The following is a 26,731-nucleotide window of genomic DNA, read 5'->3' as shown; positions in this document are numbered from 1 at the left end:
TCTAGACAGCTTGTTATGTCAGTTTTGTCACAACACAAACTGCAGGTTGTGTCATAAAGATCATATACCATATCCATGAATGGACTCGACAATTCATGACCGCTATTGTGTCATGGAAATGACAGTGCCATTTATGTTATAATGGCCACTGTCAAACTATTAATGGATATGATTTCAAGAGGAGTCACTGCACTGCGTTACTAAAATAGGAGGATGGTTATTGTCAATACTATTTTCATACCAAAGGCAAATCTGACTGAAAATATGCAAGGGGAAAATTCTGCTCTGTGTGGTCTGGATATGGAAATACTCTGGGCTGGGTGAAGCCGCCTTGTTTAAAAAATAAAATTAAAAAAACCTTGTCATATTTTGGAAGTCCAAAGTTCTTTTTAATCAGTATAGTGTAGGAAAACTTGCATTTTTACAACAAGGAGCATCAACTTATGAATACTTGTCATGGGTTGTTGTAGGAGTTATTTTTGGTAATCATTGGCAAAGGGTGGCAACAGTAATAATCAGTGACATCATTCTTTGGCACAGCTGTATTCAATATTTCTCAGTAAAATGAAGAACTAAGAATTTAGAATTTCAGAAATGTAGTGACTTTGAAGAAAAAACGGGTCAATTTATTTTCCAGTTATTCATATAGACTGATAACTACTGTATGAAGCTATTTTATTAGAAGGAAAACTAACTATATTTATAAGTAACTTAGTAAAATATTAACTATTCCATCATGGTGCATTCTATGGGAGTTTAGAGCATTATGGAAATGTGAAGATCAGTGGACTGCAGTTGCTTTTGCCTTGGTGTAAACATTAACCTGCCCTTTTGATACTAATACTGTAATTTAATGCATTTAAATATCATACAGTCAGGCTCAGATGTAATTTCAGACATTGTTGTAATCTGCTGCCTTTCCACTGACATTTGAAAAGTCAATGTAAAACACTTCTGTTATTACAGAAAATGAGATTTAGACCAATAAGGTAATGTTTACCAGTGATTTTTCAAAATAATTACCCTATATTAAAATTTTCAACAGGCAATAGAACAATGGGGGAATAGTAATTGTGATATTGATTTGTAAATGCTGCACCTGTTATATACAGGCTTGTTTCTGTTCACCCCGCTTGAGAGCTGTTGCATTTGAGATTAATGCCAGCTATCTCTACACCCACAATAATGCTCAATTTCAGAAGAAAAAAATAGTATGTATAAGTGGGGCTTATGTATTCCAGACCACACTGCTCGGAATGTTATCAATCGATCTTGGCTTTTAAAGCAACTGCTCTGGAATGCCTGACAAACAAATCTTCTCATTAAGTGTACACATATTAATGATAACCATAATTAATTGGGGGGTGGGGGGGGGGGGAGCTGGAAAGAGAGCAGAGCAGGTATTTCCATCTCCTAGGGGCTGAGCGCTATGCACATTAGCAACACAACGGTTCATTGAAGCAGGTAATGGATTGGACTATGACCTCAAGGAAAAAAAAGGAAATAGGCATGATTATTCATATACTGTAGCATAATTGCCCGATTGGAGGATTATGCATAGAGACTGAGACGGTACCAGTGCTGAGTCATTAAATTACACTCCAAACAGAACAGGCCCTTCTTTGCTTCACATTGCATAGTTTTAAAGGGAGGTCTTTCAGTATTTGAGTCATTGTATTTAAGCCATTCTGGGAAACATATTCCATGTTACAGTAAACTGAGTCATAAACAGATTTACCAAACAGGGAAAGGAATCAATCTCAGTTGAAGACTATGATTAAGTGGTGATAGGCCATAGATGAAATTAATAACTGAAACTGATATTTTAATGGTGGAAACATTGGTGGTAAACAGCTTGGAAGAAATGAGTAAAAATAAAAAGACAAGCTACCATTCACATTTGCTGGATCATTTATTTTTGTCACTGTTTTGTGTGCTTCAGTAATGATGGGAAACAAGTTTAAGCACACATAAAATGTTGCAATAGGAAAGGAAGATAACTTGAATGGTGTAATGGAAAAACATAGTAGGTACACGGAGGCTACACACTGCAAAATGCCCTGGAGACTTATTAGAGTATAAACACATGTGAAGTTCAAATACCTTTGAATTGTGATTGCATGAGCGCGTGACTGGCAGAACTCTGGCCAGACAACAGGAAAGGAAAGTGTCTGCTGATGAAACACACTTAGGTGACCTCTGACCTCTGTTAAAAGAGGATGTGAACTATAGTTAGCTTTGCAACTGTTGTAAGCTTTCCTTCCTTCTCGAACATGGCAAAGGCACCGTTCTAGCTTTTTAGATTTCTTTTTTAAGATGTTTTGAAATGGCAAAAGAGCTCACACTATTATCTCCACAAAAGGGTTTTGTTTTGCCCCAAATAGTTTTTTTAACATAGAGCACTGACTTTTCTGCATATTTGATTAAAAATGATCAGGGAGGCACAGTCCAATCACTTCCTTCACCACAGTATAAAATATTTAACATGTGAATGAAGATTTCCACATGTGAAAAGAAAATATGTCACAAGTCTTTTGCATCTTCACATTTTCATATCACTGACTTTATAAGATCTGAACAATGTGAAAACAAAACATATGACTTCAAACAGCATCCGTTACCCTTTCCCGCACACTCCTTATAAGCGGGATTATTTTTATAGTCTACATGTGTACTCTTCACATGTTGGCTATTCACATGTGGTTTTTGAAAACATGTGGTCTTTGAACATGTGATTTCCGCATGCCCTTTGGAAACATTAACCCCTGCAACGTTGATTAGGCCAAAGCTCGGTCATATTTAGCAATGACACATGTAGGATTCTCTACCCAGGTATGCACAAGTATGCAGAGTACATACTATACTTCCCTTGGCAGCCTCTTCTATTACAAACAATTTCACGTTGTCTATCGTATCTGTGGACCTCGGGAGAGAATGCTGCAGGTGCCACTGATGATTAATATCTTTCACCCAAAATAAATTCAACAAATATATGCATTCAAAGGAGAAGTCCTTTTCAAGAAGTCATATAAGTCACATAAGCATATTTCCTGCAATGAAAACATATTTCCTGACTTCTCCATAGGCGACATTTCCACGGGGGACACGTGGGCCAAGATCCTTATGTGTCCCCTGCGATGTTAGGTCCCTTAAAACTACATAAATATTAATGGCATACTGTAGTCACTTTTACTTCCCGACCAAATGCAAACACAGCGTGCGAAAATTAAGAAAGAATTATATCCAAGCCATTACTGGCTGGTGGCCTATAGCCTATTACGAAGCATCAATTCGACAAACCTTTACGCTTCAAGTTTTCTCCTTTAAAAAAAATTAAATAAATGGCAATCGTCTCTGAATATGTCAAACATGTCAGAGAATGTATTGCAAACAATATTAATTAAATTCTGTGCTAGGCTACTCTCTTTGAAAGCAATATTAGTTATTTTGTGATTTTCAAAGATTTCTGGGAAACATGCCTGTTTATATTGTTATCCACTGTCAAGTGTCTATTTTAATAATGTAATGATGCAGAATGACGACATAATTAACTCGTTTTGGAGGTGAAATTTGAATCTGTTAGTTAGGGAGGAAGATATGTCATATTTGCATATTGAGGGCTTCAAATGAGGGAGTAGACTTCCCTACTCAAAAAAAAAGCTGAAGCTATGTTTTGATTTACCAGTACAGACCAGCTCCCAGCCTGACATTTTTTAGCTGGTTGCCCAGTTCAAACCAGCTCCCAGCTCGACATGGTTTAGCTGGTTGCCTAGTTCAAACCAGCGCCCAGCTCGACATGGTTTAGCTGGTTGCCCAGTTCAGACCCATTCCCACGGTGACATGGTTTGATCAGCTGCTGCTGAGCAAAGAAATTCAGAAATACATATATCCCATGAGATATGAAACTCTTACTACATGTCATACAGATATAACAGAACGTCAGCACCGTCTGTCTTCTCATGCAGATTTCATGTGGATGGGTTAGTAGCTCTAAACTTTAATATTCTGACTGCCAGGTTCTACATGCTATACAGTATATCCCTGATAATTATTGTGTGTTTACACACAATTACACATTATTTTCTGTGTCACACCATAATTGACTAGGTTTGCTTTGAAAAGAAGAGCTAAACCGCTAACTAAATCCATCTTATGTTGTAGCGAATCTAGTGTTCTGCCATGCTCAGTGATCTGGATGTCAGGATATCTGAATATGCTTAAATACCATATATATGGGCATAGTGCATGACAGCCAGCAATTTTACATCTATTTTAGCGATATAATATCGGTGTTCTATGTCATAAGACACTGCACACTTCCTTTTATTGAAGAAAAAGTGGATCATTACAGTGTGCAAAGAGGAAATCGAGCGAAGAGAGACTTTCCTCTCACTGCCTGTAAGACAGGGCTTGACAGGGACACTGAAAATAACCACAGGGGCAAGGCCTCTTAGAAAGGTCAATCCCTCCATTAATATTGACTGATCTGGACCAAACTGAATGTTTTTCCATGAAATGCAAAGTGAAAGAAAAAATACTTTCGCTAATATTTTCTAACTCATAACAGCTCATTATCAAATGCTAATCTACATCCCTTTACCACATTTCATACATTTTCATCCAAATGTGGAAATGATAACTGCAATGCCGGTTTCAGGAAGCGCATGCCCTTTGAGATAGTGTGGCATTTGGACATAAATAGGAGGCTGTTGGAGGAGTTTTTGTGTGAATCAGGTAGGGGTCAGAACATTCCCGAAACATCCCCAGAGAGGGGCCTCTGCTCTGATACAAATCTGATACAAAGTCCCAGGATATGTCAGTTGAGGCATCCTTTAAGCCCCACAGTCAAAGCTTTACATTAGTTTACATGACACATAAATGTCATACAATGTAGACTGCCTATATTGGTAGCCAGTGATGATTGGTTATATTAACAATCATATACACTGATTCACATCAGGATTTTTAAAGCAAAGAAGGAAGCAATTGATCTTACTTCACTGTCTAAACAAATTGAAGAAAACAGTTGGTGTAACTTGCTGTATGTTGGCATTTTCAGAACTACTAATATTTCTTAGTTTAAGTATGTCGGATTACACAGGTGCCAAGGATCATATTCAATGTGCAAATGCAGAAAAGGTGTTTATGAAGGTATAGTACGAGACGGAAACTATGTCTATTGTGATGTGACCTTCCTATTAACAAGAAAAATGTACCCATTAAAAGTTAACCAACATAAAAAGAGGTTGTATAAGAAACTGAACTCATATATTTCTCCTTTTAAAGATCCACTATGGATGAAATGCTAATGGTATCTATTTTGTATTTCAGGAACATAAGGATCTGATGTTTTCATCTTGTAATAAAAAGAAGCCTTGGGAATGCTTTAGAAATCAGACACATTATAGATTATTAGAATTTGTTTGGTTAGCCTTTGCAGATGACATCAAGGGCACCTCAAAAAGGGAATTCAGATGTTCAAAAACCACAAAGTTCTAAAACATTTGATAATGAATGCTAACACCAAACATAAGTGAAAGGAAGAAAACATTTAAAATTATAATTAAAAAAACAAAAATAAAGCCGGTTAGAAAGCAAGATTCACACCAACACAGCTACTCAAATGAATTGCTTGAGAATTGTGTGTTGGACTGCATTTGTAGAGGTATTCAATTTTAATTAGTGTTTTCAAGACACCTTTTACCAGCCTGTCACTAGCCTCTTCTCCCAGTCAAGATCCACTCTCTTCTCATCTCACATTCCATCTGACAGTGAGCTCTTCACCTTGGACCTGCAACATATTCTATTATTTCACTACATGTGGCAAATGTTCAGCCCCATCCACCAAAATGTAATATACAATAAGTATAAGCACACAGTCCACCATGAACTTTGTCTATATTGCTCTCATATTTACATAAAACACCTACAGAACATCAGGCACAAAACATGTTAATGAACAGACTACAGTGAGCTCCAAAATTATTGGCACCCTTGATAAATATGCACATAAAATGCTGTAAACTAAAGAATAATACAGTTATTGACATAAGTTTTGTTTTCCAACATGTTTAAAGCAGTGTGTTTTGTTAATGATAATAATGATAATATTAAGTTTGATCATATTTCTTTAAAAAAAAAAAAAAGGTTCCACAAGACACCCCTGGCAAAGATTAGAAGCCACATTTGGGGGGATTTTTGACCATTCCTCCATGCAGAACTTTTCAAAATCATTGACATCCTTGATATACCCCCCACATGTTGTTCATGGGATTTACGTGGGATTTTTTACTTAACCATATCCGGGAGTTTTATTAATGTCTGGAGTCATTGTCCTGCTGGACAACCTACCTACAGTATGACCAAGTCTCTTCCTGGCCTGATTTTCTGCCAAGATTCACTGGTATATTGTTGAATTAATTGTACCATTGATGTTGAATGGTTCCCCTGGACCACTGGCAGCAAAACATCTCCAAAATGACCCACCACCATATTTGACAGTATGAGGTGCTTCTCCTTGTATGCACTCCAAAATGTTACATTTTGGTCTCAGCTGACCATTGCACTCTCTTCCAGTCATAATTCCAATGAAGTTTGTCAAACTCAAGATGCTTGAGTTTGTCTATTGTGCTCAGTAAGGGTTGTCTTTGTGCCACCCTTCCCAAGAGTTTGTTGGTATGGAGGTGCCATTTTTTAGACTTGGTGACCCCAAGACACAGCAATTCTTAAACTGCGATCCTTGGGTTACTCATGGCTTCCCTCGCCATCGTCCTTACTGTCCGTGGAGATAACATACGCTTGTGTCTTCTTCCTGGCATGTTTGCAACCATTCGATATGTTTTATGCCCTGACAGTGCTAAGTGGCATGTTTAACCGTTTATGTATTTTTTTATACCCATTACCTGACGTAAGGTTAATTACCATCCGCGTCTTCTATAGTTTACTGCTTCAGTTCTTGGGATTTTCCCATGCTAATGGTTGTCAAAGGGATTGTGCATGCTTGTTACCTCATTTTCAAACTCTAGTGAAACAGAAAGTGCTGGAATGGCACAATATGGTCCCTTTAGACTGAGATTAACTAAATTAAGTAAAATTTCACTTTGTTTGATTTCATTTAGAATAATTGTTGGGAGTGCCAATTATTTTGACACCAGTGGTTTTTGGAAGAATTCAGATTACTAAATAAAAAATATTTAAACGTGAGAGTAAATGTATTGAAATAAAAGTATGTTGTTTTCCCATATGTTTGAACCTAAAATATAGATAATTATCCATGTTGTTTTTTATATGCAGCCATTTTTCTCCATTTATATTCAATATTAAGTCATTCTGGAGCCCACTGAAAGTACTGCCAGCTTTGACTGTCTAAATATCAAGAGCATGTGCATGCACTACATGCGTCCACACATTAATTTTCCCACAAAAGTACACAAGGTAATTATTAAAGAAGTTGACTTGATAACCAGCAAACAAATTCTAGTAAGTCCTATTGCAGTCTGGCAAAATTCATTACTTCCTCAATTAATTGCACTGTTTTGTTTGGGGTGATAATTCATTAGCTCCAGGAAATGTAGAAAAAAAGGCAGTTCAATAGTGTTTTGTGCCCTTGGTGTTAAAATAATTTCATTCCGACATGAGGCCTATTTTACTACATGGTTTAAATGATATTTGCATTGATGGGACATTATTAGCGTTTCCTCTTTTCTTCCATTTGTAAGACAAATTTATAACAGAGGCCCCGGTTATTAAAGCTGTAAATTGACATGATAAAAGAGGAAGATCGCACAAAGGCCTCGTACTTGTAATGGATTACTTTTATAAACGCAGAGACCTCTGGATTTCCATTTCCTTGACCACTGAAAAGAATTACGGTGCCCAGTCAGGTACTGTAAAGTTCTGTCGTGGAGCAGAAACAAATGCCAAAGCATGGACCTGTCTAATTGTTTGTAGTCTGTTATTTTATAAAGCACTGTTATATTATCATCATCTTGATGTGTACAGAAACCAATAGTCAACAGCTTTGCTGGGAATGAAAAAAAATGAATGATCATAAATCAATTAACTTCTTTTTCCACTTTAGCAACCTGCTATCGATTTATTTTCTTTTTTTGTCTCGGTATTCTATGAAATTTGGTTTGAAGGGCATTAGTGGCATTTCAAATCTGATCAGCGCATTGATTTCAAACACGTCTTTTCATGTTTGATCACCTTTCAGGGTTGACACGGGACAGAAGGAGATTCAACTGCAATAACCTTTGAAAAGCCATTGTTTTAAATGATCCGTTTGCTTTGTCTCGAAGTGCATGTGGATGGAGCTTTGAAAGGAGGTGCTATGATACTCACTAGATACACGGAAAGCCATCAACAAGCACACCGGGTGTAGGCGACCTGCTCTGTCCTGTTTGTCTCTTTAAAAGGCCCTGCAGGTGCAGGGAAATGTAGAAATACGACGGTCTGCATTAAAGCTTAAAAAAAGGAGTGAAACAAAGATGGGAAAAGAAATGTCCGCAGTAACCCCAATGACAGAGAGAGTACACAAAATTTTACAAATGTTACCCAAAAGGGTTTGTTTTTCTATTATGCACCAAATATCCTACACATAAAACAAAAAGCAGTTTTTTTTTCTCCGTCTGCATTTTACACAGTTTATCTCTTTTTAATCTTTTTTTTTTCACTTTTTTTTTTTTTTACCCTTCCAGACTTGCACCCTATCTCGGTTCCATTGTTATTCACCTTGTTTATTGCCTGGAGCAGACCTGGTCGACTGGACATCATCTGAAACCACAAACGACAGGATGCAATAAGCTAGAGAATAGCAGTAATCTGAGGAAAGTTCTCCATTCACTCTCGCCCCTAACTCTCTGTCTTCTTATCCTGCGCAGAAAATAAAAAAATCAATACCAGCTCACCAGGCTTGATAAAGGCACTGGGCGAAGAGAGCAGGCACGCTGGATATAGTAAATTAAAGTGATCAAAATTTTCCAGTCGACTCAGCCCACAGCCTACGTAAACTAACAACCCTGTCTCCGGACTGCCTGTCATTCTGTACGCTTGCTATCTTTTTCTTTCTTTCTCTCTTTCTTTCTTTCCTCCTCCCCTCCCTTCCCCCACCCACCTCATCCATTCCACGTTCATTCTTTATTTATATTTCCGAGTGTCTGAATTCCTTTATTTTTCTGGAATTCGAACACTTGAAGCGGTTGTTTATAGACGTGTAGGGGCACTAACGCAAATGCATTCATATTATGTACATGTCATGAAAACACGCTCACAAATACATGCACACATGCCAATGTTCACTTGCCTGGAATATAAGCTTAAGTTTCACAAGAACAGCATGCCATTAATTGTCTTCGCACTATGGCAAGGCAGGGACAGAGATTATGTGACTTCGGGGAGAATTCTTTTTAATATCTGCAGTGCTTTGTCATTGACTTTGAATAACAAATGTAAGCAGATATTTCAGATTGGCGAGAATTTTTCCGTACACTTTATCACATGGACGGCAGCCACTAAATAAAAAATGTATGTTATGGATTAAGTGCCATGATGGATGGATTTTATTCCCTGCTCTCTGTTTTTCAAATAACAAGAGCCCCTGTTCTTACATACAATGTCTCTGGTCAACGAAATACCTATGGCCACTTATTTAAAGCTTATCAGGGCAGACCATGTGGATGACTCATAAGGATTGGTTTTGTTTATCAAATGCAGCCATTTCCTGATGACTTTTAGTGACACCAGCTCTTTCAATTCTTCCGTGGCACAGAGACTGATACCAAACCACAAATAAGCATTATGAATGAATGAACAAATAAATTAATGAATAAAGACAAAAGGATAGTTTTGTGCAATTATATCAACTTTATTGTCAGATGACTGCTGCAAACTTTCCCAGCAATCAATAGCCTAACGGAGAGTGCAACAACATAATCCTACTGTATGTTCCCAGTCTAGCAATTTAAGGATTTTAAACTTGTGCTTTTTTGTAAGTGGCCTGACCCATTAGCAGTCACATGTCACCATTACTGCTTTGTTGCTGCACTGCTCTTGTTCTCTCATTGGCTTATTTATGGATAAATGTATTTGTTGTATCATGTTTTTTATTGCATCAGTGGTGTGTTGTGATGTTTTTTAGAGCATTATGCATGTCTGTACATACGTTCACATCCCAAACAGGTGACACTTCAATCAACTGGGAATTGGATGATACAGTCAATAGCATACCCCAAATCACTTAATTCATCTTCAGGTGTAATAATATGATAACAGAGGGCAGATCTATGGCGGGGAAGTATGATAGTATGCACATATAATGTAGCCAGGAATGGTGTTAATGTTGTGATTAGAGATCTGGCTATTCTTCCTTTGAGCCAGACACTTAACTTTAATTGTTTCAGTAAATCTCCAGTAGTATAAATGGACATTATGCAAGCTATTATCAACATCTACGCAGTCAAACACAGAGAAGCACATCCTATATGCACAGCAAGTGCTTGCGTACCAATGACAAAATAACGGCTAATGCGAACCTCTGTCCACCGTTTTAAACGAGGGCCTCTCGGCAATACGTTTCAGACTCACGGTTGGTAGTGAGGGCTGTATTATCTTAAGTGCGGAGGGTTAAAGGAGTGAACTCTCGCACCCGAGCGTGGGAAAGGTGTCTGCGGAGCCCAGGACTGTAGTGTGCAGACTACATCGCACTTTTTTCTCCCTTTACCCAGCACGCTTTGGAAAGACCCGGATAGATAGGACTACAGGAGATGCTTGCTTTCAGACTTGCGGTTGGTAGTAAGGGCTGTATTATCTACGTGCGGAGGGTTAAAGGAGTGAACCCAGCGTGGGAAAGGTGTGGGAAAGGTGCCCGTGGCGCGGTGAGGCTCAGCCTGAGGGACGGAGCGGGCGGGGAGATAACACAGCCGGATCCGAGGCCCGGCGTGACCTCCGACCCCGGTCCCGAGGCGGCGAGGGAAAGCCCGGTCGCGGCCCGCCGTCTTTCCCAGAGCCGGGGCGCTTAGCGCAGATCAGCGCTCGCTTTTCCACCGCCTAGACGGCAGCCCCCGCCAGCGCCCTGTAACTCATCCGCAGAACCGACCATCGATTTCCCCCCCCTTCCCCTTCCCCTCCACCCACCCGCGCTCTCAGATGAACACCCACCGCGCGTGTGACGGGAGAGAGGGGAGGGAAACACTTCATATTTTTATGGTTTAAATGGTTCTAATTGATCACCACAGTACACCCGGGGATGACATTCTATATACGATCCATAAAAATTCTAACTGCAAATCAATAGTTTTCTCTATGATGGTGACAGCTTGGTTAAATGCACTGCGCTGTGAGTCAGCTGCTGATTTCGTTTTCCGTGTTGTGCGGCCTGGATAGATATGTATCTGCTTTCTTGTTTTTTTTTTCTCCACACCTATTTTTCAACAAGAATTTAAGTGACTACACATTATTAAGGGTAAAATATTCATATGAGGGGGGTGTCTCGGTGGCGCAGCCTGTAGAGCACTGACCGCATGCTCATTGCGAGCTGCAACGTTGGCGGTTCGAATCCGACCATCTGACATTTGTCGCATGTCTTTCCCTCTCTCTCGCTCCCATTCTTCCTGTCTCTCTATATTATATAATGTCCAATAAAGCTGAAAAAAAAAAAAATTTCATATAGCACAAATATTTTTTGTGCTATACATGCACAAATGTTCAAAATGAGATGTGCATGAATGTAAGTGTGTACCTTCCCTTAACTAATGCAAGGCCTAAAATCTGTTAAATGTTACAAGAAGAATCTACAGTATATACAGCATATAAGTGCAATTTACAAATACATACCACTATGCTACGTGTCAGGCAAAGCAATACAATCCCTGTGCAAATTAAGAACAAAACACATGACAAGCAAAGCAGGTGAAAAATGTGGAGGCAAAAACCACCAAAATACTGTATAATACGTGGGTGTTTATCTAATGATACTGGGCAGTGGTATAAATGGTAAAAGACTCACACTCTTATTAAGAGCACATAAAATCTTATGGGATAACACACTTCTTCTTTCAATTTATCTTATGCACTCCTCTAGTTCATGGTTAAGCCTTGCAAATACATGTTCATTTTCAAATAAGTTGTCAAAAGAAATTCAGTCTCTTAAGAAGAGGAGTATTGAGACTGCAAATGTCACTCTGAACAATACATTTGTATAACAGTTTTAAGTCATATGTTTAAGCAATTAAAAACCTCAATGAAAGATTATGCCCTTTTTAAAGTACGTGAGCAGCACAGTTTAGTTCCAAAAAGTAAAGGCATCGTGAAGAAACTATTAATCTGATGTGTTTATTTTAGAGGGGAATGGAGAAATTAACTGTAGTCCTTACTGTACACTCCAGAGCAGTTCTACGAAAAACTGAAGATTATAGCTTTAACATGTGCTATGAAATATGACAGCACCATTTAACATGACAGAGCTGTTTAAAATATAAAATGTATTTTTTATCAACTATAAACTATTCTGCCAGACACCAAAATAGAGCAAAATGTGGTTTTAAAATGGTTATTTCTATTACAAAAATGTACACTATAATATATTGTATAATATATTATATCCATAATTTAAACTGTGCATGTGTGCATGATTGTGTGTGTGTGTGTGTGTGTGTGTGTGTGTGTGTGTGTGGGTGTGATTTTGCAATGAATGGACAGGCATCTTGAAACGTCATTTAAAACCTTGAGCTGGGTGTTAATTTGCTCTCCTCTGGGCAGGGGGATTAAATAATAAAGCAGGCTCGTAGCACTGTTGCTCCAGGTTCAAGTGAGACCAGGAGCCTGTAGTGAACACACAACTGTGTGCTTCACCAGTTTCTCCCTTTACCCAGCATGCTTTGCAAAGACCCGGATAGATAGGACAACAGGAGATGCTCTTGTGGACACACACACACACACACACACACACACACACACACATCCAGTCAGCCTAGCCCTGCCCCCCTGTGAAAACTCCCAGGTTTTTAATCAGCGGCCTAGCTGACTGATCAATGACAGATATGAGGAACAATTTTTGCATGCTAACCATTCTTTTTCTTCACCCTCTTCTTCTTCTTCTTCTTCTTTTTCTTCGTCTGTGATAATATTTCTCTCCTAAAGGGCTCCCGCTCCACCAAGTATTAATTAAAATCTAAATACTAAATATTGATTAATGCGTTATCAGGCCATAGCAGTTGGTCTGCGCTGCATCGATCCGCGCGGTGATTTATTATCATATTTAAGAAAAATCATTTTGTGTGATTATAGGAGGTAATGGACTTTAGTGAGAGTGTAATTCTTTTTGTATCACGTTTGTTGTGCCGCGGAGGTAGACGATTTCTCAATTGCGGCTGAGATGGCTGATATCTCCTCCTGCTGCACTTCCCGGGCAACCGGGGAAGCCTAATGCGCTAAGCTTGTATAAGCAAAAGATCCCGTCCTTGTCATTAGGAATAATAGGTATTAGGATTACCTCCTTAATCACAACAGAGATTAACAGATGGTATGAGAGAGCAGTTATTAGCAAACATCTTACATTCATCAAATCAATAACATGATTTGTAATCAGGCTGTCGGCTGTGCAGGGGCTAGGGCAGTTCTCATTGAAAGATCCCGGCAATCAGACAGTACTGTGTAGCAATTACCTTTTCCACAAAATGGGTGTTCATCCTCCAGCGAATGGCATCAGTCCAAATACAAATGAAACAAACAAACAGGAACCCTGTAAAAGTACATATAACATACAAAGCTCCACACGTAAACAAAAACACAGCGTTGCGTGCTTTCTCTTTTTCACCAAATACGGATAGTTGCTGGTATGTTCATGTTCACAAAATGCACATGCGTTAAATAAATCTGTAGCACATGCATATGGTAACCAGTGGGTTTGTGATTAAAATCTAAGATGATTTGCTTTAAGGAATGGAGCGAGAGATTCCTTGTTCTTATATGTCGTGTACATGCACTGAGACTGCGGACCAGCATTGAAATTAAAGGACCATGGCAGTAATAAGTACTATACGTTATTACATCAGACTGTTGCAAAAGGAAACCTCATAAATTGTTATCCACATTCAGGACAGCATAGTGCCGACTTCACGTTCTGTCTTACAACATTTCCAGCCTCACACTCTGTCTGAGCACAGAGTGTGACCATCACAGCCACTTCAGGAATACGAGATTATCCACTGCTGGATGCCTGCACTGCACAGAACAAGTGCCACTTTGGTACACTTTAGGGGGCATAACTAGGGCCCTTTCCATTCTATCTTAAGGGCACATAGGGGTATTTTCTGATTCTTAAAAATGTCATAAAAAAGTCACAAATACATCTGACAATGAACCTCCCCTACACCGGGGAAGCTGTTTAGTCGGACGCACGCAAGGCCACGGTCCTCACGAGGCTAGTGTTTTTAATGCTCAGCATGTCCAAACAAATGTTTTTCCCCAGATTTTATTTTCAAATATGAGCACCCCGGGTCCCATTTAAGGATGTTACTGAGGATTATATCCAGGCAAAGTGAAGTGCTGTCAGAGCAAGGCCCCGCTATTAAAGTACTGGGAGAGCACTTCACCGATATGCTAGGGAGCCCCACAGACTGCCGCCCCTTCAACAAGTTCAGGCACAATATGTTTAAAAAATGCTCCAAAATATCCCCGCCACCTCTCATCCAGAGGATATAGGGAGATATTTTAATACGTTTTCTGATTTATGTGGCTTTCATTGCTTTCATTTTCAATGTTTATTTCTAACGTTTTTTGAAGGGTACAATGTTTTTGGTGTCGTCGCGCACAGAAGATAATACTAGACTTTCTAAGAAGATACTACTAGACATTTATTAGACTTATTGGTCTAGTAACCTTTCTATTCTGAAAACACCACATCTACACTCAGTGAGCACTTTATTAGGTATTTATTAGACTTATTTTTTTTTACTTCTACTGCTGTAGCCTATCCACTTGAGAGTTGTGATGCGTTGTGTGTTCAGAGATGCTCTTCTGCATACCACTGTTGTAATGTGTGGGTATTTGCGTTACTGTCACATAACTGTCAGCTTTGACCAGTCTGGCCATTCTCCTCTGATGTCTCTCATTGACAAGGCATTTCTGTCTGCAGAACTGCTGCTCACTGGATTTTTTCTTTTTTTTGCACAATTCTTTGCAAACTCTAGAGACTAGGGTGTGTGATCCCAGGAGATCAGCAGTTTCTGAGATACTCAAACTACCCTGACTGCCACCAACAATCATTCCACAGTGAAAGTCACTTACATCACATTTTTTCCCCATTCTGATGGTTGATGTGAACATTAACTGAAGCTCCTGACCCATATCTACATAACTGTATGAATTGCACTGTTGCCACACAATTGGTTGATTAGATAATAGCATGAATAAGTAGGTGTAATACAGTAGAAATGTTCCTAATAAAGTGCTCAGTGAGTGAATATCTTCAATACTCTTTGGTCAGCAACCGGGCATTTGTTTGCATTAAAACAGCCTGGTTTAAGAGCAATATGATATGACTGAAGTTTGATGAGATTAAATGAAAGGGATGCAATTACAAAAGAGTGTCAATATCATGCATTTCCTACCTTAATAAATGAAATTGACATAGGCTTATTTATTATGTAACATGCCATGGTTACACTAAAATAGATACACAACTATTACAAGGTATTTATTGCAATATTATGTTCATCTAAAGCAGTTCTGTCTAAATAAGCTATTTTGCCCTACTTCCTAATATGCCTTTAGGTCAAATCATTAACAATAAATGTTAAAGTTATATTCTCTGGACCAACAGGAAATGCTTGGTAAAAGTATCTGAATGCCTATTGGACACGGCTGTGATGTGAAATGCACTTACCGGGATTAGGCAAGGCAAATGGTGCCACAACAAAGACTGTCGGAGGTAACCGATGCTGTTTAAAAATTCAGAGGGCTCTATTGAACAGCACAATGTGGCACACATATCACTGGCCCTGAAAGTACTGGCCCTCCCCCCAAACACTTTGACTTCTTACAAGCAGTGGCGGTCACTTAAGGCTGCTATCTCAGACTGAGCAACTCTAATTACCTAATTATGCGCCACTGTTTTGTTAGTACATGCTCATGAAGGTGAAAATACTGGCTTTGTATGATATTGCTCTGCTTTCATTTTGACGTGCTATTTCTGTAAATGCGAAGCACTGAAAACAAGCTTCAACTCATTGACAATCAGCATATTTCAGAATATTCTAAAATGGTAAAGAAACATTCCCTAAGAGATGTGCAAACAAATGAAAATTGACTAATTTTTTTGGCTGCTTTAACTAATATACATCTGACCCAATGCAGGAGATGGCATGCACAGGCAAACTGTCAGGTGAAATGATGTTTAGGAGTGACCGCGTTGTGTAATTATCATCTTTTTATGGTCACTCGTTTCATTCGCCGTCCTAGCTGTCATAGCTGTTGTGAGGTGTTTGTGCTCTGAGATAATATCCCACACACAGAGAGCAGGCCCTGCACATACTGTCAAGCATTATTTGTCTTCCCAATGTCAACCCGCACAAGAAATCCCATTGATTCAAAAGGCCAGATTCAATCTAACTGCAAAATGCTGTGTCCTTGACTTTGAACAATGAATTTAAGTGTGTTAATATTTTTCAGCTCGTACACAAGGTGTTCAGTTTGGCAGTTGCTGAAGTTAACCAAAAAGTTAAGCTGGCATGCAAGTGATAAAAATTAGGACAAGGGGCATTGCTGTTAAGATTGAATCTGGCGTTTAGATTCATCACAGTGGTTCAGACTTTTCTATTCATGCCAGTAGAGGGAGAAATGATGTTGCAGCACCCCAGCTATAACAGCAAGCTGCCAAAACCCTGCTGCTTTATTTATGTACTACAGTCTGTTTAAGTATCAAAGTGTGCTCACTGGGTTGGCCTTAAATTGTAGAGACTTCCAGGTGAATATTTTTGCTCACCCAGTGTGAGCAGCTTTATGTTTTCTGTGTGTGTGTGTGTCTCACTCTCTCTTTCTTTATATTTTTTGCATATGGGTTTGTATGTGCGAATTTCTTCTCTTTGTGAATGCATGTGTGTTCATACATGATTGTTCAAGAGACTTTAACCGTGGAATGACTGAAAGTGGCAGACAGGGTGGTTTGAGTCAGAAACTGCTGATCTCCTGGGTTTTCACCAATTTGCAAAGAATGGAGCAGAGAGAACAAAAAACATCCAGTGGGCAGCAGTTCTGTGGGCAGAAATGCCTTGTTAATGAGAGAGGCCACAGGAGAAGGGCCAGACTGATCAAAATTGACAGGAAGGTGACAGTAACGCAAATTAAACATTGGTATGCAGAAGAGCATCACTGAACACACAATGCATCATAATTCCAAGTGGATAGGCTACAGCAGTAGAAGTCTAGAAAATAAGTCTAATAAATACCTAATAAAGTGCTCACTGAGTGAATATCTAAAATGTTGCACAGGAAACACTGATAAAGGAAATATAATAGCATTTGTTTTGATTTATTTTCTGATATCTATACCATTTTTAAATACTTTTTTCCAAATTAACTTTCATGTTGACAACATTTCCAAAATGTTATGTAATTATAAAAGTATTTTCAGGGCCGGTTCTAGGCAGAGGCAATATAGGCAGTCCCCAAGAGTGCCACCTGTATGAGGGGGCATTAACCGGGGGAAAAGAAAAAGAAAAGAAAAAAATAGGAAAATGGAATGGGTTGTGTTAATGATTTTGTACTTTGATTTTTAGATTTGTAATCAAACAATCAAAATAATGTGGCAAAATTAGAGACTCAGCTTTTTATCAAAAGGCATTTTTTGGTATATGTATAATATTTTTATGAATTCTGGTTTCACTACAGCACTGTAAAATTAGGGACAAATGACTTCAAATGCGTTTCTGATTAGTCCGGTCTGTTCAACTGCTTCCTTAGTGCAGGTATAAGAGGGCTTTCAGTATCTAGTCTTGATTTAAGGCATTTGATTGCCTTTGGAGACTGTGATTTGTCAACATGAGGTCCAGGGTTGTGCTGATGAAAGTCAAGCAATCCATTATGATGCTGAAAAAAAACAAAAAAAAAAACAAAAAAAAAACAACAGCAACCACAACAACAAAAAACAGTCAGCGACATAGACCAAACCATAGGTTTACCAAAACCAACCGTTTGAAACATCATTAAGAAGAAAGTGAGCTCAGTAATTGGCAGGCCAAGGAAGACCTCTACCTCTGCAGTTGAGGCCTAAGAATCCTCGCCATAATGAAGAAAACCCCCCAGACTAGAGGCAGTCATTGGATGTGTTAGTGACTACTGTCCGCAGAAGACTTCAAGAACAGCACTACAGAAGCTACACTAAAGATGTAAACCGCTAGTTAGCTGGAAAACAAGATGGCTAGATTACAGTTTGCTAAGAAGTACCTAAAAGAGCCTGCAGAGGTCTGGAAAAATGTCTCGTGGACAGATCAGACCAAGATTCACTTGTATTAGAGTGATAGCAAGGCCAATGTCTGGAGGCCAAAAGGACCTGCTCAAGATTCAACACACCCCTCCCTCGCTGTGAAACATGGTGGTGCAGGGGTGGCTGCCACAGGTGCTGGCTCAATGTCTTCATTGATGATGTAACAGCTGATAACAGCGACAGAATTAATTCTGAAGTGTACAGAAACATCACATCTGCTCAAGTTCAAGCAAATGCCTCCAAATGCATTGGGCGGCCCTTCATCCTACAGCAGGACAATGATACCTAGAGTTTTCCAAAGCCAAAAACACTCAATTTCTTGACTGGCCAAGTAATTCACCCGATCTGAATCCAATTGAACAAATGTTTCATATGCTGAAGAGAACATTTAAGGCAAGTAGCCCCTGGCTTCAGTACAGGCCTGGCAGAGCATTACCAGTCATTGCATGCAAAGGATATTCGAAAAAGTACTTAACAAACTACTTTCATTTTAATAACATGAATACATCCCAAACTTGTAGGGCCCTGAAATGGGGGCATTTTACACTGTGCTGTCATTTCTACATGGCAAAACCAAAATAAAATATATAAATATACCCTTATTAAAAGCTGAGAATGTACACTTTAGCCATGTTTGATTACAAATCTAAAGTTGTGGAGTACAGAGCCAAACCAAAAATAAATTTTAAAAAAGTCCCAAACATTATGGAGCGCACTACATAGATTTGGGTGGGAATCTGCCCAATCTGACAACACTGCCCTCATTCTTGTTTTGAAATCCCCCAGCGAAATGCCCCCGGTCCATGATCGCTTGTAATCCACCCTGCCTCCCACCCCCGGTCGTTAATCAGTGCTCATAATCTGCCCTCCCACCCCCACCCGACCCCACCCCACCTAGGGCTGCACAAAGCCCGGAGATGGCCCTGTGCGTTTCCCACTTTCTGATCCCTCAACACAGGGGTGTCAAACTGAATTCCCAAGGGGCCTCAGTGTCCACAGGTTTTGGTGGTTTCCTTTCAATCAGCTGTGAATTATGGCCTTGAGAACAATGTATGTGGATTATTTAGCCAATCAATGACTTCAATGAGCCACAGGTACAGAGAACAACCTGAAAACCAGAAGACACCGCGGCCCTCCAGGACTGAAGTTTGACACCTGTGCCTTAACATATCCGCGATTCTGCATAGTCACCTCTAACGGTCTCCACTTTGCCTCCCCTGCTCGCCGTTAGTACCTGTTTCTCTACGGGACTTTGACTGCATCGCAAACCCCCATCTGCTTCTTTTATTCATACCTATCTAGTGCGAGCTGTCAAGGCCTTGGAACGCCACTCTTTCTCACTGTACAGGAGTGCCTTTTTTCAGATAAATTATTTGGCCGGTCCTGGCCGGCGGTACTTGTGTGGCAGAGTGGATGAAGAACCCACGTGGCATGGCTATCACTCTAAATCTCCGGCACAGATTGTGGTGCTGGCTGCGCCCCCTTTATCTTCGATGTGTCACTCCTAATTTCCTGCCGGCGAGCCTCACGGCATTATTTCATATTCAGCGGCCTCTGGCCCTGCATCAGTCTCACCGACGACTCCCATTGTAAACAGGGAGAGAAGTGCGAAGATCGTTGTCTGCCTACGCCATCTAAATTGCTCTCAACACAGATGTGTGTGCGCATATACATGCATGCACACACACATACACACACACACACGCAACACACAATCATGCAAACGTGTTTATCCCTGTACATATATACACAGACGCGTACAAAAGCATACACAGACACACATACAGATTACAGATGCATAGTACATTCACGCACAATTGGCCACAGAAAGGCATTTGCATGCATGTAGATACAAATACGCTACGCAAATGTACAATGCACACACACGCAAACATATGCATGCACACAAACACACATATGCACACTTGTGAGCATAAGTGGATACACATGCACATATGTACATATATAGTATGCAGTCTTCATCTCTCAGTTTTCTCATTCAATCTCTTTCTCTCTTTCTCTCTCTCTCTCTCTATAACTGTAAACATGTCAAAAATGAAACCTGTATAACTGTCAAAAATGAAAGCAACCATAAAGCTCTTTAAAACATGCCCACGCCAGGGGTCTTTCCCATGACAAATTTATGTTGTTTGCATTCTGTCCTTGACAATCTTCAGATGTTACTGGAAATTATTATCATGATAGCAGCTTCAGGAGTTGCTGAGTACTGTGCCAATGCCTTACTGAAAAGCATGACCTGAAATGAGACACATGACAAAACCCTCTTCTGCTTTCTCCCAAGTGGATTTCTGCCCGTGTAATTACTGTGTGAGTTCCACGGATAAAGATTACAAGCATTGGAGAGACATATTAGAATCAACATAATTACAAATTAATATATAAATGTTTAACCACATGAAAACACAAAGGGTAAAAACATGTACAGGCATATTCAAATGGAAAATTAACAACCTTAGATGTTGTTAATAGGTTTTTTATTTCCAAATTCAGGGTCATTTGTAGGGTTTCTCTCCGACGTTTACAAAAGTGTATACAATCAGCACTGATTCACCAGGTTATATCCAGGCCCCCTGGTCTTCTTGCTGTTAAAACAGATCAATTAAAAAGCTTATGGCCATTTGAAAAACTTGAGTGGGAAAATTGCCACGGTGATTGCAGTGCTCCGTCCACCTCTTACGGATGTTTCAAAACTTATACCAAAGTGCCAGTGTGTCTGATGCTGTTACTGTTCTAAAATGGGAAACTACAGTAGTTGTGAAAAGGCTGAAATTGCTCGACATTTCCATCAGTTCCTTGCCTCTGTACTTGGCTGCAGTTAAGTTTCCTTCAATCAAGAGAATGTTTCCTGTCCCCGAAGAGACAGAGCCAGGCTTACGCTATGATGGACCTGCCACCAAACCTGAGCATAGGTGCAATAAACCTCCACTGCACACTCCTGGCTCATCTTCACTCTCATATCGAGGCCTGTTTCACCAGCAGGCCTCCGTTCCGTCTTACTGCAGTGCCCTTTGTCCTTAACTACAGCCCACATTCAAACCAGATTTTACTTTTTCATTAACCTAAAAAAAAAGGCAGCAATTAGGCCTATAACTTGCCTAATTTGTAATTCAAATTATGTGACACTTGTTTATATATCATACGCAAACATGAAGTCACTGACGTGAAATAATGTATATTGCAGTTATTGTTGATTGAGGCTGAGTTACAATACAAACACTTATGACTAAAATAATTTATTGAATTTCAGTAATCAAGAAATGCATGTGTTTTGTCAAAGTAAGAAAAACATGGAAACAAATTTTCTAGCATACTACATAAACAAGGGCCTATGTGCCTTAGCCTGAATTACCCACACTATTCTTTGTATTGCCAACCATCTAGTCACCTAAATCAGGTCTGTCTATGTTTTATAATAATAAACCACAAAATTGTCTCACAAAGTGGGAAAACAGCTTTGTTGTTTTCCTTCAGTTTCAGTTAAAACGTAGGGTTATCAATTTGTCCAGCTATGTTTAATCCCTCAAATATAATCCATTGTGAAGTGCCCCTGCAAGCCATTTTAAAAAGTATTGAACCTCAGAAAAAACCCACTCCAAATGACAATGAGTTATTAAGTTTACTATGTTCATCTGCATCTCCTCTATAGGTGGTCAAAAGTTGTCCACTGTTTCATTTTCCCTTTTTAGATTCAGGGCAGATACTCTTCACAGGCAGTTGCCACTTACTTGAGTCATACAATACTCATTACTTATACATGCAGAGGTACATTACTCTGCTTGGCAACAGGTGTGAGCTCCCATCATTGTTAGTCGCCTGTAAAGTTAGGCCCTGAGATCCAGAAACGCTAAACGTATCCAGTCACAGCATGTGTAGCCCCGAGCCCAGGAGGACAGCAAAGCTTTCGTTTTTACTGTCAGGCCTGCAAGTATCCGAGCATCAGCTCATCTGACTCCTTTAAGTGAACAGGTCAGAGAGCATCTTTAACTTACTGTATATGACCAGGGACTGATATGGCAAGCTAAATTTAGTACGCATGCGCACTTTTTTCTTTCTTTAAAAACTCAAAGCTGCATGGTTGGTTGTGTGAGTGTTTGTGTGTGTGTGTGTGTGTGTGTGTGTGTGTGTGTGTGTGTGTGTGTGTGTGTGTGTGCGTGCACGTCTGTGCATATGCATCTGTTCATATTTGTGGGTGTATGCCTAGAATCTCTGGATGAAGAGTGCCTTGACTTTTGGATCCACTAATGCCTACTGTATGGGATGTTTTCAAGGTAATGCATACACCCAGCATTATAAACCTGTGTGGTTAACTTGCATAAAGGTTTTCTGTTATGCTTCTGCTATGGTAGATGCAATACTTGTGTGCCAGTGTAAATGAAACTGTTAACACTGGGTAAGAAAATAGACATTGAGGTCAGATTTTTATCTGATTCATATAAAATATGGCAAACACTGGACTTATTTAGCACCAGTTCAGAGAAAAATGACTACTGGTTGGTATATGACAAATTAAAATGTATAGGCCTGCATTATATTCTGAATGCAAGCCTTCTTAATTGAAAATGAAGTATCTACAAGTAAGAGTATTAAATGTCTGTAGGCACTTTCTGGATTAAGCAATGTAAAATGATGTACTGCCATTCAGTGAGGATGAAAAATACTACTTGACATTACATTAGACTCAAGAGAACATATCATGTTTCCTGTTCAGCATGCCATTTGAGCCAGAAGCACTGTGTAGGCTGTCATTGAGACATTCGATTCCTAATGTTTAAAGTTGACCAGAGATTTGTTTGCATGGATTAGCGTATTATAACAGTGCTACCAGTGTGTGTACTGTCATATCCTGCAGGTTCAGGGGTAAAGAAAGAACAGGTTTCCGGGATACGACAGAAGTAACGCATGATGTCACGGTATAGTTATGCACTATTCAAACACTAGCGGCGGCAGCGGGACAGCATCTACAGCAGGGCAAAATGTACACTATTCCCAATACGACTGCGTTTCATAGCCCATGAGGAAGTGCGTCCACGGCACATGAATGATTTCAACACACGACCAATTAGATAAATAAAGCCTATGATTTATCAAGTGAAATGATACGACTGTTACCCGGACAATACATGATATATTTCACATAAGTAGTCCCAGGCCAATCTCGATAAATAACAAACCATGTTAATAGAACAACAGAAATGACATCAAGTAACCTCCCTTCTGTTAAGAGACCCCCCCCCCCATAGGAAAATGCATCATCGCGCTGTATCTGCGCTGACCTAGCTTTGAAACTCAACGGGGAAAAAAGGATGTAAACAAGCATTAGATGTAAGCTCTACAACATCATCCAGGCCGATTTACATGAATACTAGGATACTGCAAGGCGTTATTAAATAGCCTAACAATTACATTCCGCAACTAATCCGGATGGGTAATGTCCTTTTATCTAAAGAAGAATTAATTCGTCATTATCCATATTTAACAAACATTTTGTGAAAGTATGTTTTCTCAGTGCCACGCGACTACAGTATACGCATCACTCTACCTTGGGAGTCCTGTCGTCACGGTGCTGGCCTCCAAAGAATCCTTTCTAAAATAAGTGACTGTACGCTTCGTGGGGGAAAGTAAGTTCGGAAAAGTAGCCTGTCTATCGCATTTTCTGCACTTATATTAATACGGCAGAAAGACATTGTACAGAAAACCTCACTCAGATACCCATATCCAAATTGTGCTAAAAGCCTAAGAGGTTGTTTGTATGTTTCTTGTCGCGCTCCCTCCCTCCACTCCGCACACACCCTCCCCTTTCTCAAGAGAACCCGGTTAATATGGATTGCAGTAAACGCGTTATTTCAAATAACCTAGGATAGGCTACTATAGTTGAGAAAACAGGCCATTAAATATCACCACTTTAGGATTACTGAAATAAACCATGTATTGGTATAAGTCTAAGAGCTTATATTTTTCTTTACTTTCCCCAGGCTGCCTATTTTAAATGGTTCAAACATTTTTAATCGGAATGAATGCTCACAATTAGTCTACAGTCATTATGAGAAGATAAGCGATTTAAATAATAAAGCATGTTCCAAGTCAGGTCTTAGATAGATAATTATTTGTATCTCTCGTCGACGAGGCGAGGGTTTAACTTCTTATTTCGGCTGGCCACCAACGTAGGATACTCTGTAGCCTGTGTTACCTACCTGCTTCCAACGGTATAAAATAGATGGAAGGCTGTATTCCAACAGTGGTTTAGAAATAAGAAGATGCATTTGTGCACAATTAATGCTTGCCAGAGAGAAGAGACCAATTCATAATCTATCCTCTGCAAATCCTCAACAGTCTGATAAGGATTTCATTTGATGCTGACACCCAATACGGTGTGTTTTTTAAGAAAACAAATTGTGGTTTATTTATTGGTTTCAACAACACGTATTTTCCTCTCTGGTTCCTTTTCATCATCAGTAAAGCAAAGATCAGCAAGGAGATGGTGAGAAGGCCCTTTGGAATCTGGAGCAGATCCTTATTTCAGCGCTTTTGTGATGATATTGATGATGATGATGGCCAAGTGGACAGTTTGATTTTTGTGTGCCGAGCTAGTTATAAAGAATCAATATTATATCAAGGGGTACGTTTCGTGATAAAGGACTTTAGCCAGTCTGGCTATTCATCATAAGTCTGTAGCAAGCAGATAGGTCAAAATAAATTATATTGCACTAAAGAGTCTGTCTTCTTATCTCTATATACCAGGGGAGTAGAGGACAAGCCGATCGATACAGTAGCTGCTGTATACTTCTTGCAATTATCAATAGCTGATTTTGTCTTCGCAGGGCTGAATCTATTAATACCAGATAATAACACCCTTTTGGACATAACTTCTAGCTGTGAGGATGAGTGAAAAAAGTTTACCCAAAGGACGACCTTCGTGTCAGAGAATCTGTCCCTTGTGGTACAAGTACAGCAAGAGGAATATGGATACAAGATACGACTGCAAATACATCCACAGCATTTTCTGAAACACACAGGCAAATACAAGAGACTTTAAGAAAAGATCAAATATGAAACAGATAAAGAAACTCAAAAATGAGTATCCCAATGGAAGAAACACAGATTGAAACAGAGATCTTCTTAGTTATCTTATATTAACGTAATTAAGATTATAAAATTTACATATCATGCCGATGTAACATAGAATCGTAGTTCTATGACAAAGGACTTCAAGCAAACAGATATAATATGTGCCTAAAAGGAAACGTTATTTAGGCCTAAATAAAATGAGACAAGCGGATCAAATAGAGCATTTGACAGGGGAAACACAGATACTCACACTCACACACACACACGCACGCACGCACGCGCGCACGCACGCACGCACACATACACACACATTGTATAGCACATATACATATACAACCCATCAGGAAAATACATTAGCTCAGATAAAACAAAGCATTGAACGTTTTGGGGCAGTTTCTGTGTACTGCAAGGGTTGCATGAGGAAATACAGATTGACATTATTCACGACGAAGTTTACAAGGCATACGCTGTGTTTTGCTGATGAGACAATTACACTGCAATCCCCTATTTTTTTAAATTCTTTTTTCCATATATATCACGTTAAAAGAGGCGCATACAATTTATCCATTCTTATAATTATTGACCAAATCATAATTTTTAGTTCAAAATTATTCTGCTAAAAAGGGAAAATCAGATAGAGTGAGAGTGTGTGTGTGTGTGTGAGAGAGAGAGAGAGAGAGAGAGAGAGATAGACACTGAAAGAAAAAGAGATAGGACGACACATTTTGCGAACTGTTTTGTATTATAGGATCTCCTTCTTTCATAACGAAAGCTCTGTATCCAGTTTTGAGATTTTGAGTACACGTTTCTTCTCAGAACGAAGAAAAACACGTAGAAAAGATGAAAGAATAATACGCAACTCAACCGACACACCCCACCCATCCACACCCACAAATTTACTTGGCCCCCGTTCGCAAACCCATTTTACCTCACATTTGTATACAAATAGCATACAGTGTCAGACTTTCGTCATTTGCATACCCCATGGAAAGTGTTAAAGTGTACCACATCTTTCTGTCTAAAGCACACATAAAGAACGTATAAAGTGGTTACGTTTATGTCTTAAACCGGATTAGCTGACAAACAAAGACAATTCTACATGTATTTCCCTTCCTTTTCCCCTTTCCCCCAGAGAACAAACTAAGCAATAATTGTTAATGCTGC

The 26,731-nt window shown here is 39.4% G+C and overlaps 1 long non-coding RNA gene across 2 annotated transcripts in view; it reads right to left on the bottom strand.

Annotated features, from left to right (window-relative positions):
* LOC133120581 (uncharacterized) overlaps positions 1–26,731 on the bottom strand; it is a 58,480-nt gene that overhangs the window by 24,237 nt on the left and 7,512 nt on the right. Inside the window, exon 1 of one of the 2 annotated variants that reach the window (XR_009707506.1) lies at positions 24,042–24,150. The exons of the other annotated variant lie outside the window; for it this stretch is intronic. This is a non-coding gene — a long non-coding RNA (uncharacterized LOC133120581). Of the gene's footprint in view, positions 1–24,041; positions 24,151–26,731 lie in introns of those variants that run through there. 2 annotated transcript variants of the gene reach the window in all.

This window comes from Conger conger, chromosome 1 (assembly GCF_963514075.1).
Source record: "Conger conger chromosome 1, fConCon1.1, whole genome shotgun sequence".
NCBI lineage: Eukaryota > Metazoa > Chordata > Actinopteri > Anguilliformes > Congridae > Conger > Conger conger.
Note: the sequence above shows the minus strand (reverse complement) of the source record. Positions and strands in the feature narration are given on the sequence as shown.